Consider the following 12,939-nt stretch of genomic DNA (forward strand, 5'->3'; position numbering starts at 1 on the left):
GGGAAAGAACTGCCAGTAATGACTTTTTACGCACATGGAAAGTTTTATCTGAACGCAAACACGTTATAAACATTTTGTCTTCACAGTAATACTGTGAGTAGAGTTCACAGACAGTGACTGTAACGATGAAAAAGTCTCTGGGAATCTTGTCTAGGCACAAATATCAGGAGAGGAAAGAGAGGCTAAGAATAGCATAACTTCCCCAAAATCTCTACCCACAGCAGTATGTGTCACCTCACTGGGAAGACCTTGGCTCCCCATTCCCCTCGACTTCCCATCAAAGTCATGACAAAATCCAGGCCTGGTTCTCCCACAGTTTTTCTCTGCCCACTCCTGTCTGCCCTCCACAACATGCTGTTCCTTCCATGTCATCATGCTAGGACATGGGGACTGCATAGCAATCTGAAGACACATGGAAGGACATGTGGACAGCAGCAAATGAATTTCTCATATCAGTGATATTTTTTGCTACAGGAAAGCCCCATAAAAAAACTTTACTAATTACATCAAGAAGTTGTGCATGAATTTGCTTCTTAAAAGGACATCTCCATTCCTAAGCAGGACAACTCTGTCCAAATTGTTTTGTTTCTTAGAGAATAAGACTCTATAGCTTAACTGATGTTGGCAAGCCCTTCCAGCAGTTCTGCCCTTAGATGATTGATCCTTGACTGTCCTGCTCTGCAGGGTTGTGACCTTGACTCATGCTGTTTCCATTCGATGGCTCTGGATTGGGTTTTTGCACTGGTGCTGTTTTTTACTACAGTCAGCTAATCCTGTCTCACAGGGCCAACCTACGGGAATGAGACCAGCTATTTGTCATCGGTGATAGGTGACAAATTCTAAGATGATTGACAGAACTGAGCCAACAAAATAGCAATAATCTGGATTTATATTTGAAAATTCAACAGTTAGTGCAAGCTGTAGTGGGTTCTTTACACACAAAATAAACTCACACACCACGTCAGGAACTCCTGGCAGGCTGGTGTCTTCAGGGGCAGAGTCTAACAGTTCCCTGTGGATCAGGAGCAGCAACAGCTTGAATCCTCTGGGGTTAAAGGTGGCTGGCAGGAACAGTCTAGGAGATGGCCTTGAGCTCTTCCAGCTGTGCCCAAGAGGACAGGGATGTTTTTGCACTTCAGCCCCACCAGATGCTCCACGAGACAGTGGAAACTTTCTAATCACTCAGTGTTGAAAGAGATGGTCCCACTTCTGCATCCTTCGTTCCCTGTCTCCCAGCACGGCCCCTCTCCTGGCCCCTCTCCAGCCTGGCGGGAACTTGTTCAGCCTCACTGAATCAGCAGGGACAGGAAGCTCGCTGGATTAATGCTCTGCTCCTTCAGTGGACTGGTTCACCAGAAGATCGGCCAAGTACCAGAGCCAATGCAAGAGAGGAACGGGCAGCTGGGAGAAGGGGGAGGAGGCAGGGGAAGCAGGACTGCCCCTTTTAGCCATTAGACTGTTCCTGTCCAGACAAGGAACACCACCATGATTTAGAGCACAGCATCTCCATCCCCATCGTTTGTCTCATTTAGCTGCGTAAACCTCATATTTGGGGCCTAGGCAGCTCTTTAATATACATGTGGTGCGTGCTTAAACGATGCTGCTGGGATCAGGGAGGTAGATGAGATGAGCTCCCGAGGTCTCTCTCTCTTCCTCCAGGGATGTTAAAGCCTGGCATAGTGTTGTAGGAACTGTGGCTGATATCTTCAGAGCTGACTGGTGTATTTGGACACGCATCGCATATTTAAAACCCTTGATGAGCTTTGTGAAATGTGTGAGGTGGGCTGGTATCTCCTCCTCTGCCTGCCGGGGCAGGACTATGTGTCCTCGTGGCCTGTCCAGTTTGGGAATGACCGGCAGCCACGGGAATTCCTCCACTTGCCTCAGGACAGGTTTGCATAGTTTAGCAGCGCTCATCATAGTTTTTTTTCTCCTTCCTGCTATTCAGCATGTGTGTGTGCGCCTGTCTCTGCCTCTCCTAACTTTTCCTCCTTGAATGTCCCACAGCAAATCCTCTCTGCTGCCTACCAAGAGCACGCTTAGCTCTCTCTGCCTCCATCCACCCATCCTTTGACAATAAATCATTATTAGAGGCGAGATAACATCTCTGTCTCTGCCTGTCCTTTCAGCTTGTCTTGCTTTTTAGTTTCTCTGTCTCTTTTTTTTTTTTTCCTTTTCCTTTATAGCTTTGGCAGACTTGGCCAAAGGTCAGCAAGGGAGTGAGCAAGAGGAAGGGGAAAGTTGCATGATGACTGAGGCAGGAATGTCTCTTCCCTTCCCCCAGTGAGGCTTCCTCTGCCGGGCTCCTTTCCTCTCCTCCCCCTGTAAAGGCTTATTAACACCTCCTGTAACTGCCAGAGCTGGGCTCGGGTGGGCCACGGGGAGGAAGCGAAGATGGCAACGAAGCCGTTGGTGCTGGGTGGACCCGGCGCGCGGTTGCCTAGTGAGGACTCGGAGGTCACCACGGAGGCTTTCCTTGCAGCAAGGGAAGCTGCTGTGTAAGGGAAGGCGATGAGTAAGCCATGGTTTTTGCTGCGTGTCAGCTCTGTCTGTCTTGCTTGGACTCAGGGGGGAAGCTGACCTCGGGAAAGGTGAAGCGAGGTGGGGACTGGCGCCGGGAACGCGACTGGGGTGCTGGGCAGCAAGGCCGGTGTAATTTATTGTTCGGAAAGAGAGTGGTGTGGATGGATTGGTTTTGTGGCTCAGTGGCCGGACTGAAAAATCAAAACAGAAGTTCATTTCAGGCTACACTGGAGTGATAAATGCTCAGGTTTGTTGGTTAGCCAAACGGGAATTCATCACATGCTGAATGAAGCATATCCTTTGGGAACCGGACAGACCGTTGCGCTTTGGTGTCAGGCACAGGAGTGGATTTTTACTCATAGCAAAGGAAATTTGGGTCAGAACTGTAGCTTCACTCGGGCGCTTGGGCAGCATTTCAAAAGCCAAGGGAACGGCTATGTCCCATTGCATAAAGGTGGCCCCTACCTGGCACAGGAGGGGGCCTGAGTTCAGAGTCCCCAACTGCGGGAACCAGAGGCCAAGAGTCAAAGTATTTAATTTTCAGAACCTTTCTGAGGTTTTGGGGTGAGGTGTGTAGGCAGGATGGGGAGATGTATTCACAAAAAGGTAAAGGGGGTCAAAAGTGGGGTTTTAGGCAAAGATGTGGTTTGCCAAGAAAAGTAGAAAGTGGGTTCAGCCCTGGTTAAAAATGGTTTTACACAGCACAGTGAATTTAGGTAGCACTTTGGGTTGAAATACACTTGATGCTTGGAAGAATATGTAGTTTAAGTTGGATAAGGAAAATGGGACACCCAGACCCAACTCAAAGACTGTTATTACTGACAGCTGGGGGTATGGAAAGAATATGGAAAGCTTTTTAGTGACAGCACTGAAAAAGCAGAGGAGAGAGCCCCTTTGCAGTTGAGAACCAGAGGACTATTGCAACCCTCAAATCTGGGGAGTTTGGGAAAAGAATAACAAAGCAGAAAAGTTAAATATAAATAAAAAGAAAGAACTTTCCTCCTATTCATCCCTTTAAGCTTCGGGGAATCCAGGGCGACATGGAAAAGGGCATTGTTCCTCAGGAAAGGCTTTTCCTCGGGGATGTGTGGCCTTTCAGTCTGAGCACAGCGGGCCTGGCCCTTGGCTGTCCAGTTCCAGGAAGCTGCTCCAGCCTGGTTCCCCTTGCACAGGACTGCAGTCCACGCCACTGGCGAGATCTTCCAGGACCACAGTCGTCTCTGAGCTTATTATCTGGCTCCATGAAAAGGCTTTCAGCGTTTTTAGGAAATTGTCCTGGCTCCCTTGCTTGATGGCCTAAGCAAGAGGGGTGTCCCATTGTGTTCTCCCAGCCCTACAGTCATGTATGCTCAACTGCGGCCTCATTTTAATTCACAAAGCCACGCCAAATTTGTCCCTGTAAATCTCCTCCGGCCCCCTCCGGGATGAAATGGCGTTAACTTGCTGACATCCTTGCCGCTCTGAAGGCACTGTGCTGTGACCAAATGCTGAGGGCCACGTTCAGTCATGCTGTAAAACTCAGCTGACTTTTCATCATCAGTGCTCATCCTTGGCCCACATACTTCAGTTTGCATGTCCTCAAAAAGCAGTTGAAAACAAGAGAGCAAGCAAGGGACTTCAGTTGTTCCTGCACACCCATATTTCTTCTTTTTTGTGGCCCTTCAGCAGAGCCAGCAAATAGAGGAGTAGAAAATAGGTTAAGATCGAGGACCAGCAAATGTCAGTTGAACCATCAGTGGGGCAGGTACACTCCAGTGCCTTGTGCCTGGTGTAACAGGTATCCCACTGCTACTATGGAAGTAGAGATAATAAATAATACTATTTGCCATCTATTATTCACTGATTATCGCTGTTCCTGGTTTTCCTAGCTCTTCCCTAAGCTTGGTTTGAGCTAACTGTTCTTTAACTAGCTCTGTGCTGCCTACAACTGCCTGCGTTGTGTTTGTATAAACGGTATTGGCGTAGGTCAGCCCAACTCACCATCTGTCCCACTTCATTCCCCCAGCGCTAGTGGATAGCCTCCATGGAAGAGGAGCATTAGATCCTGAGGGACTTGACACGGATCTTGGTGACGGCAGGCAATGGCTGAGGTCTGCTGGAAAAGAAGAATTGTAACCAGCTTAGAGCCACTGCCGTACTGGGCTGAAATAGACTCCCATAGTTCACTCAGGAAGCTGCTCCGGAGGGAGGTACTAGGGGACCTGCTCTTTTGACACTGCCAAAAGTCCCTTTGTTCTCGCTCTTGGGGCAGCAAAGTTCACTTTTGCCTCCACTGCAGAGTCCTTCACCTTTTAGTTACTCTCCAAACACTGAGTGAAGAAGGGGAAGAGGGAGTGCTTTATGGTTTCTCCTCGTAGGAGAATGAGCAGACATAAGATCAGAGGATGATTCAACTTGAAAGGGACCCCAGGAGGTCCCTAGTCCAACCTCCTGCTCCAAGCAGGATCCGCTATGGAATCAGATCCCAGGCTGCTCAGGGCTTGATCTGATTGGGTCTTGAAAACCTCTAAGGAAAGGAAATAATGGTACAACCTCTCTGGGAAATCTGCTTCACTCTCCTCATGATAAAAAAGGTTTTCCTCATACCCAGTCTGAACCTTGCTCAGTTCAGTTTATGCCCATTGCCTCTAGTCCTCCCATACTGCACCACTGTGAACTGCCTGGCTCCATCTTTGTAACCTCCTCAGAGGTATGGAAAGGCTGCTGTTAGGTCCCCCTGAAGCCTTCTCTTCTCCAGGCCAAACAAGCCCCATTCCCTCAGCCCCTTCTTGAAGAGCAAGTCCTCCATCCTCCCAGTCATCTCAGTGTCCCTCTGCTGAATTCACTACAGTTAACGAATCTGTTCTTGTACTGGGGGGCCCAAGACTGGACACAGTATCTAGATGTGGTCTAACAAGTCCTGAGAAGAGAGAGATAATCACTTCCCTTGATCCATTGGATATGATACTGTTTAGACAGTCCATGATGCTGCTAGCTGCCTTTGCTGCCAGGGTACAGGGCTAGGTCAAGCCCAGTTTGTGTCCAACAAGACTGCCAGGGCCTTTTCAGCAGAGCTACTCCCCAACCAGGCAGTGCTCAGCCTGGATGGTTGCAAGGGGTTCTTTCTTCTCAGATGCGGGACTTGGCATTTGTCCTCATTGAATTTCTTAAGGTTCCTGTTGATTCATTCCTCTGGGTGGCAGCCCTGTCCTCAAGCATATTGACTGGTTCCCTCCAGTTGGATGTCATCTGCAAACTTGATGAGAGTGCACTCCTCACCTCCTCCATGTTGTTCATAAGGATGTTTAACAGGACAGGTCCCAGGATAGACCCCTTGGGTTCTCTTCTTGTTACTGGTCCTGTTACTGTACCAGGAGAGTACAACCCAATAACTACAACCCTCTGAGCCCAACCATCCAAACAGTCTTTTAAACCAACTGGTTGTCCACCATCTGCCATAATGTCCTAGCTTGGATATAAGACTATCGTGGGAGACAGTGTTGAAAGCCTTGGTAAGGTCAAGGTGAATGGCACCCGCTGCTCTCCTCTCATCCACAAGACCATAGAAGGTGGTCAGGTTGCTTGGGCATGATTTACCCTGGGTAAATATTGCCTGTTCCCAGTCACCTTCTTCTACTTTTTATGCCCAGAAACGTGTTCCAAGAGGACTTGCTCCATGATTTTTCCCAGGGCCTGAAGTGAGGCTTATGGGCATATAGTTCCCCAGGTCATACTTATGGCCTCTTCTGAAGATGTGTATAACATTTGCCTTTCTCCAGTCGTGAGACATCTCCCCTGATCTCTGTGACTTTGCAGAGATGATAGCAGCCTCTCTACAACATCGGCCAGCTCTCGGCACCCTCAGCTGCACCAAGCAAGACTGTCAGGACACAGGCTTAAAGCAAACACGAGGAAGTAGTTCTTCACAGAGAGTATAATTAAACTGCAAAACTCCTTCCTGCAGGAGGCTGTAGATGCAAAGTGTTTGCCAGGGCTCAGAAACCAGCAAGACTAATTCATGAAGGAGAGGTGGAGGGCTATTACTGCTGGGGGCTGCAGAGTACTTTGGGAGAGTGGCACTGTGCGTCTCCTGCTCCGCTCATGGCTGGGACCAGCATACTGGGCTAGGTGGGCCTTTGACCCGACCTGAGATAGCCATTCTTATGTTCTTATTAACGACCCTGGAGACTAATGATGCCGGGAGGGATGAATCAGCCCCGCAGAGACAATGGGGAGCAGCTCTGGCAAGCTGGCGGAGGGCAGGACAGTTGCTCCTCTGCAGGAGTGTCTCCTGCCTCCAGTCTTGTTGGCAGAGATGGTCCCGTTTCAGCATCGTTTAAAATCCTGGCATGGTCCCATCACTTCCCTGCCTATGGTACATGCTGCTAACTGAAAGCCTCCGGGTGGTGGTGCAGGGAGGATAAATACTCCCTGTCTAATTGCCTTTCCCCCACGTCTGAGTCTGTGGTGCAGCATGTAGACTGGTATCCACTCCCCTCCCTTCTCTTAGTGCCTGTTATCTCCTGGGGCCATACTGTGTAATTTAGAAAAATATTCTAACACGGTAATTAACGTCTGAACTTCAAGAGGGCACTGCCTTTTCTCTGTCTCCTTTAGAGGAAGAGAGAGGAAAAACCTTTCCAACTGCAGTCAGAGGAGCTTGGAGGGTGGTGCTGTTTGGAAAAGAAAATTGTATCTTTTAACGTGCAGGATTTTTTTTTTTTTTAATCGTTCTCACTTTTTAAAAAGCATCAGCCTTTTGAGTCAAAAGAGGGTCTTTGACAGTATAATAAGATGCTAAGATTTTAAGATGATGCTCCCAGTCAGAGAACGAGACAGAGTTTGCCTCTGTTTATCATATAAGTGAAGACACCGAGAAGGCCAGATTCTGACCTTGGGCCACTCTTCGGCCCAGGTAATTGCATGTGGCCAAACCTGACTGATGCTAGCGCACTGACCACTGGAGACAGGACTTTCGGTGGGGAGAAAATAAGCCTCATATGAAGAAGAATTGTGGGGGGGAGAAGGGGAAAAAGACATTTTTAATCACCATGCCTCAAGAGGTAGGCTAGTCCCTGAGCTGAGCTCCAAGAGGAGGAACCTCGCTCCAGAGTCCTGAAGAGGTGTCTCCCAGGGGCATTGATCTTAACTGGGTTTGTGCAGGGAAAGTCAGCGCCTTGGTGTCTGCCAGTCCTGTCGCCCCAGCTGGTTGTACAAAAAACAGCGTTTTTGTCTCCAGGCCTGTATAATCCCCTGATTCTCTTCACCGGGAAGAGGCAAAGGATGCCATATGAGACACATTAGTGCCGAGACTACTTTGCACTCATGTCTAGTGCTTGGCTCAAGCCCTTGAGCTAGGGAAACCCTTGGGTACTGCAGAGCGGTGCCGCTGGCATCCTCGTGCCGGGAGCAAGCACAGCGGGCGGCAAGGCATGGGGGACAAAATGGGAGGTTCTTTCTTGGGGGAAAGGAAGGAGCCAGCGAACGAATGAGAGGGAAGCGGTAACGCGCTTGGCACAGGATGTGGGTGTGGGTGGCTTACACGGAGGGTGGATCAGAAGGGAAGAGATCTCGAGGGAAGCAAAAAGAAAGAGCAGATTGTGGGTCAGGGACACAGGAGAAGGAAGAAGAAGGGAGAAATATGAGGAGAACAAACAAGTGGGAAAATGCAATAGAGGAGTCCAGGAGAGAGGGAGGATATAAGACCTGGAAAAGCAGGAAGAAAAGGTTGGGACTTGGAGCAAGCAGGGTACATGTATCCACATGGTGACTTGGACCTTCGGGCATGTGGCAGAAGATAGCATGAATGTACAAGGGTCTGAAAAGAACAGCCAAGGGCTGGTGTTGGTCTGCAGAATGAAAAAGCAAGCAAGCAAAGCAACTTCTGCTCTCTGCCCTCCCTGTCTGCCCAAACCTCTTTGCATCCCCTCTGACCGCTGCCCTGTCGTCGCCCTTGCAGCGCACACCCCGGTGTTCCCCGTTGGCCACTCGGTCGCCTGGAGCTGGGAGCAGCGCAGCCGTTGCTTCTCCTCTGCGTGAGAGCCACCCTCCAGCTCCTAGCAGGGATGTCTTCAAATTTTAACGTCTGTTATGCCACATCCCATTAAGCTGTGAAGATCCCTTTAGCCTCATCCTCGTCTCCCTGAAAGAGCTCGTAAAAAGGAGCCTTTGAAAGCCCGGGGAGGCTGCAGGCAGCAGCAAGGGGAGAGGCATCATGCGGTCCCAGCCGGGCAGATGAAAAGACGGGAGGAGCTGGCGCTGCTCTCCCCACACACGCATGGTTATTATACGGCTGTCCTCTCCGAGAGCTATTTCTTAGCGTTTAACGCTGATAGTAATCTACGGAGACATAACTACCACAAGCCACACCTCTGAACATGGCTGGTAGCTGCTGTGGTTAGATTCCCCCAGGAGGGCTTTCTTGGCTCACAGGAGGCCTATTCAGCACAGACAAAAACCCTCCCAGTTCAGAAACTTCCCTCCTCTGGTGCCTAGCTGTCCTGGAGCTCTGGATTACATTTGCAGGGGTAGATCCCGGCAGCTCAGACATCTCTGAGGGCTTCACGTGGATGTGGGGGAGCTGGGTGGAGAGCAGGGCCATCACCCGTGGGGCTGCCCCACAGCCCCCGGGCGTTCGCCAGCGCTCAGAGCTCAGCTGGTGGGGGTGTGCGGGTGCCTGCGAGCGCCCGTCTCCTGCAGCATCTCCCGCTCCTGTTTTTAGCAGTTGCTTTATTTAGGCTTGGCCTAGGCTTCAGATTTTGTCAGCAGAATGACGCTAGCCCTATGAAAAGATTGCACACAAGCCTAACCCACGGAGCGATGTTGGCAAAAACTCTCCCACGAGGGCAACTTGTACGGACGAAACACATTGCCTTTAATCAGCGTAGTTTGTTTTGTTCAAAGGGCAGGTTTAAGGTAAAAGAGCTCTTTTGTCAGAGCAAGCTGCATATCCGCTGCAGGGAAGGGGATACCGGTGTAGTTTTACCGGTACAGGTCCCCCAGCAACTTTTAAACCATTACGTCCCAAGCTCTCCAGGGCAAAGAGTCTCTGCCTTATAAATGTGTAGAGCTGTGCACGTAATTTGATAATGACAATTCAATTCACTGTGTGCTCCCTAATTTTGGATGGGGGCACCGCAGAGAACGTTTGAGGCAGAAGCTTGTGAAACATCCCACCTCGAAAACCTGATATTATTTGAGAACGGATCAAAATGGAGAGGGCTGCATGATGCTTTTGAAGCCAGCTGCTGTGTTTCGTATTTTGTGTTCAGGAACACGTATTCTTAGAAAGCTACGGGACTTGTTTAGTTCCAGCTAGTGAGCTTTACAACGGCAATGACATATTTTAAATAGGGGAGGGCTCTGGTGCCAGAGATAGTTTCCTAGGAGAAAACGTGCTCCCGTTTATTTAGCTGCTGACCCAGAGGCCCTGAGTTTTGTCCTCTTTCGTCTAAGCTTTCGGTGCGGTTACTCCAATGTGCAGCAGTTCCAAGCGGCGTGGCAGCGGCAGGATTTGGGCCCAGGCGAGGACCAGGGCAGCCGGCTGCCATCACGTCTGCGCGCAAGCTGGGCAAGCGTGGTCGGCTCTCAGCGACCTGCTCAGAAGGCAGGGGAAGTAATTAGGGCAGATAAGAAACGGAGCTAGATATCATCTCACAGGATGGTCCCTCCTCCTCGCGTGGCTTTGTTTTTGCCTTTCGCCCCATCGTACCAGGCATTGTTAGCTCCCAAAGCCCTTTCAATTGGATGTAAACATAACTATTTGCGTCTGCCGCCATGCTCTCTTAGAAGAGCCAGGAAAGCGGAGAATGTCCGGCGGGCAAGGGTGGAGCCCTCTGCAATCAAGCGCGATGGTCTCGCTGCTTTTTCTTTCCATGTTTTGTATTTCCCTGGACCCTTGGGGTGAGATCACATCCTCCGCTCCCAGGGTTATTATGTCTTCAGACAGGCAGGATGAAGTCTGCCGGCTGGGTGGCTCTGTCGCTCACACACAGGCTGGGTGGCTCGCTCCCTCTGCCTTCCCCGCGTGCACGCGCTTGAGCCCCTCTCCGAAAGCCATCGTGACTCCCATCCCGCCGATGGGGATGATAACCTCCACCTCTTCCTGGGGTGCTTAATGGGAACCACCAGGCTACTGGTGGATTGCACTGTCTGGCTTGATGAGTGACCAGATTTTCTTCATCATTGTCTCCAGTAATTGCCTTTTAATGTTTTCCATCCTAGCAGGAATCTCTTTTGCTCTTCCAGATCTGGGGGGAGACAGTCTTGTTTTATGGTTTTCCTTGTCTGCAGTGGAAAGGAATAGGAGGAGTTTCCCACGACTGGGTACAGGATTTTGTTCCTCTGGCCTTAATTCAATTTACTTCTAAATGTCTTTCATTTGAGTTCCTCAGGAGCCTGACAAGGAGGATAACCAACATTTTTGGTTTATTCAATGCAGTAAACAAACTAATCTCTTCTTACCATCCTCCCAGTGTGTCCTGGTTGGGTAATAGGAGAACAGAAGTCTCCTCCTCAGCTAAGAGCAGCATGTTGCTGTAAAAGGAGTAGGTGCCACTGAGTGAACTGTTTCAAGTCATCTTGAATATGTTAAGGAAAATACCTCCTATGGCCATGGCTGCACGCATGCCTCTCACTGTAGCTCCTGCTCAGAGCTCCTCTCTCCCCCGTGCCACCTCGTCTGTGCAGCTGTTTGTGGGGCCAGGCAGTGACTTATACTGGTGGCCTCTTCCTGATGGAGACAGTTTGACTTGTGGTCAGCACGTTCTCAGCGTGGGGGCTGAGACCAGGCCACCACAGCTGAGGTGTGGGGAGAGGGAGTCGGGGAGCAGGACCTCCCTATGCAGGCATTGCTGTGGGAATCACCATGCCCCATGCAGCTGTTTTTACCAGCAGAAAGGCTTGTTCACCCATCTTAATTAAAGCCCTGCTACAGGAAGATGAATTTACGTAGTGCGGGTTTTGACCTTACAAGGACAATGCTATGCTTTGTACTCGGGGGCCGCTCTGCCAGTTTTAGAGACAGTAATACATTTGGTGGCAGGAGGAAGGGGCTCTGTTACTTCTTACCCCAAATATTTTCTGAGACAGTGTTAAAAACATGAGTGGGCTGGAGGCATTTTGTGCATTTTCAATGGGCTTGAAAACTTCATTGCCAGACAGATCCATCAGAAGGCGTGAGTAGAAGGCAATGCACAGAGCAAGAATATTTCTAGTGGTGCTGTGTGTCAATGCAGCTGGACTCCCAGGTAAGTTGGGTTTTTGGAGCCCAGCAAAGTGGCAGTGAGCTTTGTCACTCAGTGAACCTACTTTAATTTTGAAATCTCAGCAATACAATAGCCATTTCAGCTGAGATGTGTTTTTGAATAGAAATGCTCTCTCCGATAAAGGGTTTAGCACAGCAATTACAATTAATCAGGCCATGTACAATGCTGTTAGTGATGATAATGCGGGGCTCAATTCAGTTGCCCACCCAGGGGCATCTAGTGCTGTTTTAGTCACCCACATGTTTTGATATCCCATGCTGTCTCCAGCTACTGCTCTGGAAGGGCACATGTCTCTTGCAGCTCCTGTGTCATGTCTTCCAGCCTCCTGCAGACCTCTTGGAGCTCCTATGGCATTTCACACTGCCCTAGTTGAAGTGCCTGTCCTTAGGGACCTGAATCAAGACTATTTGGGGTCTTTCTGATGGTCTGAAGGAGGGGTGGGAATTCACCTCACATACCTTGTGAGGTCTACAACTGTCCTGGATATCTGGAGTACCTTTTTGGAGTGGAGGCCCATTATGGTCCCCACTGTTACAGCACAATTCATCTCATCCCAGGGTACATACCAATACCAGAACGAGTGAACTGTGCCCTAGAAGTGCTGCTCTCTCTCTGTCAACTATAAAGAGTCTAGAAAACTCACAGGCAGACATCATAGATGGCTACGGTTGGGTGAGATGAGTCTCAGACCAGCTGCTCAAAGGTTCAGATACCTTTTGTGCTTTTACCAATTTCCCCCCCTCCTTCTGCGTTGACTTGTTGCATTAGTTCCCTGTGTAGAGCAGGGAAAGCAGTGCTGGTGTCACTGGTTACAGGTATGCTACAGGCTCCCCAGCATAGTCAGAAAGAGAGATCCATACTGGCAGTTGAGTGCAGGGTTTGAGCCCACCACAAGTCTACATCAGCTCACCCTCTGCACTGCAAAATCTCAAGGTTAATGTAAGTCACCACCTCACACCGGTCTGGATGGGGTGGTCAGAGTGTGCTGCACACCGTAACACAGAGGATCTTGTCTGTGCAGCACAAACAGGTCAGCTGTGCTGGTGACCTGAGGCTGGTGCTCCTCGAGGCTGGTGTGGACATCCTGGGCCTGAGCTGTGGCAAGGTGGTCACTGCCTGCTACGCTGAAGTGTGCTCTGGGACCTGTTACCCATCTTCATGCAGACCTCAC

General features: G+C 49.9%; 1 protein-coding gene across 1 annotated transcript in view; it reads left to right on the top strand.

The window, feature by feature from the left end:
• Positions 1–12,939, top strand: part of CTIF (cap binding complex dependent translation initiation factor) — a 207,081-nt gene that overhangs the window by 183,064 nt on the left and 11,078 nt on the right. The gene's annotated exons all lie outside the window — the stretch shown is intronic.

Source organism: Apteryx mantelli, chromosome Z (genome assembly GCF_036417845.1).
Source record: "Apteryx mantelli isolate bAptMan1 chromosome Z, bAptMan1.hap1, whole genome shotgun sequence".
Taxonomy (NCBI): Eukaryota; Metazoa; Chordata; class Aves; order Apterygiformes; family Apterygidae; genus Apteryx; species Apteryx mantelli.